Source organism: Halichondria panicea, chromosome 5, assembly GCF_963675165.1.
Source record: "Halichondria panicea chromosome 5, odHalPani1.1, whole genome shotgun sequence".
NCBI classification, from domain to species: domain Eukaryota; kingdom Metazoa; phylum Porifera; class Demospongiae; order Suberitida; family Halichondriidae; genus Halichondria; species Halichondria panicea.
The window spans coordinates 2,969,615-2,974,313 of NC_087381.1; the positions used below are offsets into that span (position 1 = coordinate 2,969,615).

The window sequence follows — 4,699 nt, forward strand, 5'->3', positions numbered from 1 at the left end:
GGGTGTGGTTAAATCTCTCTCTGCGCCTAAAGTTATAAGCGCTATTATATTAGCGCTTATAGCTAGATAAGCTAATATAATAGCGCTTATAACTTTAGGCGCTATATACTAGCGCTTTTAGCCAGAATATTGCTGACTCAGCACTTTACAACCTCACAAAGAAACAAGTGTAGCTCCGCTTTGCAGGGTCGCCTGATTCTGGGAATTGCTCCACTCTGTACTGCACTCTATCTAGATTGTACTCAGCTTGTGTCAGTTAGCTCTAGTTGTGTAGTTTGGCAAAAACGGCGATCGGTACGTTCTGACTAAAATCGAAAAATTCGGTGGTTTTTTTCAAGTTATCACTGCTCGGACTGGAAGCGACTTGGCCTATCTAAGTTTTCGCTGGATAATAGGCCCATGGCCATCTGTTAGTGTGTGTAATTAGTTTGAATCAGTCTTGTTTTGTTTGTGCGTTACACGCCCTTTTACCTGACGCAATTTGATGTCTGACGGAGTTTGGCGACTTACTCTACAGTGCAACAACCAAAGAGAGTAGATTTTTTTTTATATTATTTTTTTTCACATTTTGTGGCATATCTTCTGAAGTAAAAGTGATATGATCTATTTGAGTGCAGGTACTGAAAGTTCAATTATTGGCGCTTCCATTGGACCACCACCTGTTACATCATATGACATCATCACTATGAAATGGCTGTCTGAAGATGTGTACCTCCGAAAATATGTTAGGAATAGAAGTAGCTTATTTGTTTGAGTTAAGATCTGAAATTTATTGTGTATGTACCTGACTATATTGCTCATCTTTTGAGCTTCAACGGAAGTCTGGGCTGCTAGTAAGTTCTGAGAAATACTGAATTTTGTTGTTTTTTGGTGGCAAATATGTTAGGAATACAACTTTCGATTTTATGCTAGTTAAGGTCTGATTTTTGAGGAGCATGTACTACAATAGCATAGAATTCATCTGTACTAACTTACAGGAGCTAGACAAGTTTCATCTTTGCTAGAGCGGCCCTTCTTGTCAAAAATGGTGATTTTGCTCCGTTTTGCTACTTTTGCTGACGTATGCAATGATATTCATTGATTTGTGACATCACAAATCATCTTGTTGTTATTTGCTACATCCAAAGGTCATGTGATGTCTACCTGCAAATACACAGTTGGTGTTGGTCATTCTGTGTCACAGGGGCGTGGTAATTGAGCTTACTACGTAGCCAAATCGCCCCAAAAGTCATAAAAAGCACTGTTTTTGACAAGATGGGCTGCTCTAGCAAAGAAGAGGCTAGCCTAACTCCTGTAAGTTAGTACAGATGAAAAGTACACTATTGTAGTACATGCTGCTCAAAAATCAGACCTTAACTAATATAAAATCGAAAGTTGTATTCCTAACATATTTGCCACCAAAAAACAACAAAATGCAGTATTTCTCAGAACTTACTAGTAGCCCAGACTTCTGTTGAAGCTCAAAAGATGAGCAATATACTCAGGTACATACACAACAAATTTCAGATCTTAACTCAAACAAATAAGCTACTTCTATTCCTAACATATTTTCGGAAGTACACATCTTCAGACAGCCATTTTATACTAATGATGTCATGTGATGTAACAGGTGGTGGTCCAATGGAAGCGCCAATAGTTGAACTTTCAGTACCTGCACTCAAATAGATCATATCACTTTTACTTTAGAAGATATGCCACAAAATGTAAAAAATGTGTACCAAAAAAAAAAATCTACTCTCTTTGGTTGTTGCACTGTATATGAATTTTAATATGGTGTCCTATCTCACTGCACTAGCACTGCACTACTCAGTCGATCGGATGGCCAGCGACCGTTTTATATTTTTTAGCCGGAAGTACTTCCTGTTTCTTTTATTTTGCGGTTATAGGTCCCGTTTTTCTGAGCTATCTTCTAGCTTGTTTATCTTTCTTACTGCGAAAGGTATGATCTTCTAAACAGCTCCAAAGTGCTTTTCAGTCTTCCAGGAGTCGAATGATACTAATAAAGTATCTAGTTTTGCTAGCTGCTTGCCTCTAGCCCCGTTTTTGTACATACTGCACAATTTTGTACCTCAGCAGGTGTTTGCACTGTTCAAAATCGCGTTTCCCAATACGGGCATGCCACAAAATTTGCACAGGGCAGAGACAAAAGTCAAAGATATTATTGCAAAAAAAATCTGGTTGTTCCAGCAAAAAAACAAAAAGTTAGAGCATGCTAAATTTACCACTTAAAATTCATGTGGTCATAGTGTGGTAACAAGTGGCAAACAATTTAACAACACAAAGGTTTGTTCAGAATAGTATGACAAGTTACAAAAGTTATCAGCTAACTAAATAGAGCAATGTAGAACATTCAGAGCAAAATAAACCAATCTAGCAACACAAAAATGGACGCTACGGAAGTCAACTGATTATATTACACTACGTGAGGCCAGTTCAATCCAGTGTGCATCCAGGACAATCATGTCGCACTCTCCCATGTCAGCCATGTATCCTCTGTGAGAACGCAAAAAATTATGTCCGTAAGTATTTTCACCCCAAAAGCCTTCTTTGGATATCAAGTCTGACAGTTGTGTTATGTAGGAGCTGCCGGATTCCGTCGCAGTAATAGTAGATTCATACCTAAACCGAAAAAAGAAAGTGATGTTATTATAAGGTCAGCACAGTGCAATGTGAGTGACTGCAGTGAGATCAGTTCGCTAAAATAATTGATGATTGTTCAACAGCAATGTGTTAGAACTAGAGTTGATTCTAGCAACAGAGACCACTTAACCAATTTGTTATGATCTTATTATGCTGATTCATTCCTGAAGCTTTCTTTAGAGAGAGTGTGCTTTACCTGTTACAAAGTCACATCTAATTGTACTTAAAACACACTCGGGGCTCACTTCAAAGTATTGATGAAGACCTCATTAACCCGAGGCCTCGCGAGCGACTTGTCCTAGAGGGAACGGCGCGCTGCGGTGCCATGGGTTATACTAGTCTGTCTGTATGTCGTTCTGTGTATTCTGAGTCTACTCACTCGGATGCTATGGTACCGTGTTTGTACCATGGATAGCCTCAACACAACAAGATACAGTAGTAATTTTAAATTTAATGTTAATTAAGCTTTGTTGTCGAATAAAAGCTAAAAAGCTCGAACTTTAACATTAGCCTAGATGTGCACACGGCTTTAACTCGAGGTTGTAGACTCACTAAACCTCAAATAACGCTGATGGTTTGCACTTGGATGCTCTATATAGTTTTTACATCGCTATCCACAAATGAAATAACGGTTCAGCTGTAGTTGCGATTCATAGGAGAACTAAAAAACAGACTGCTCTATTGTTATATCTGTAGTGCACGAAATGTTTAAAGGTCTCAGTTCTTACAGTACACTATTCACTAAGTTATACTTACTTCAAGAAGCACACGTTTGCCAACCCAAATTAACCCTTAATAAGAGCTCAACACAGTGTATGGCTTGATCTTATGAACAGACATTAGAAACGTTCATGTTGGGGTTTATTGTGTATGGGGCCAAGCAACCTCATTATAATTATACCCACCACTTCAGCTTCATGGATGGTAACAACCTCAAGATAGACTGGGATAGCGACAACAACGTCACTCTAGCTAGGTGTAAAAAAAGAACAGTACTGTACTGTGCACCTGGATACAAATGCCAAGACTGTGCTAACTTACCTTTACAGTTAAGTACGTAGCACCAGCACCTTGCATGGAGCAGCCGAGTAGCTCAGAATCAGAAACAGATTCTAGAGAAGATAATTATAGTTAAGCAAGTATTTTTCCATATAGTTTAGCCAATACAATATATAAGAACCAGACAGCCCCTAGTATGATCTTATGACAATATTCAAGCACCAGACAGTCCCGATTATGACCGAGATGACATGGATGAACAATTTGTTGTATAAAGTTATGTTTTATATTGACTAACTTCGTACTTTCATAAAACGATAACTACAACTGGGAACAAAACAGAGATTACAGTATAGCAAAGGGCAGCTCTTCTTCTATCTCCTAACAAAATGTTATAGTAAAATTTTATTGGGAAACGCATTTTTGAACACTGAGTAAACAGCCGCTATTGTGGGACAACCTTGAGTGAGTATTGCTATGCTAGTGTATCTCTCAACTTACTTGGAAATAATAGGTGAACTTGGTACCATCCTGTTCCTTGAAGGTTAGTTCACAATACTAGCGCTAAGAGATATTGAATAGTGAGCCCATTTCTTAAATATAATAGCTCAAACAACACTGATAAAATTCTGACATTTTGTTGCTTGCAAACAAATGATGTAATGCGAAATGCATATTAAATTAACTGCTAGGCAATAACGTGGACTTCCGGTGCCTTGGACTAGACTGTACTCTGGATCTTACCAGAGGAGGGTGGACAGGGTCAAAAGGTCACTAATGAATCATCACGTGAGCTTAGAGTTATGTTTTGTGCAGTAAATTTGCAAGTTTGACTGCACATCGCGCCCTGATTCTTGTGATAAAGTAGCCCCTTCATGTTACTGCTGCTGCAAATTAGTTAACTTTTAGCTACTGCGCCCCTCCAGAGAAATCGTGCAATGCCTAAAAGGGGTACGGTGACCTCTCACAAAGGTCGTAGTTCTGTCATGTCAAACTGACCTCTGACCTTTATAAAGTAGGAGCTACCCGTGTAGAGTGAATGTATACAGCGGTTTTCAGA

The 4,699-nt window shown here is 38.8% G+C and overlaps 1 long non-coding RNA gene across 1 annotated transcript; it reads right to left on the reverse strand.

The window, feature by feature from the left end:
- Positions 1–2,182: 2,182 nt before the first annotated feature.
- On the reverse strand, positions 2,183–4,365 carry LOC135335812 (uncharacterized). The gene is made up of 3 exons (XR_010394620.1): positions 4,141–4,365; positions 3,682–3,752; positions 2,183–2,619 (listed from the first exon to the last, which is right to left on the reverse strand). It is a non-coding gene; the product is annotated as an uncharacterized LOC135335812 (long non-coding RNA).
- Between the last annotated feature and the right edge of the window lie 334 nt (positions 4,366–4,699).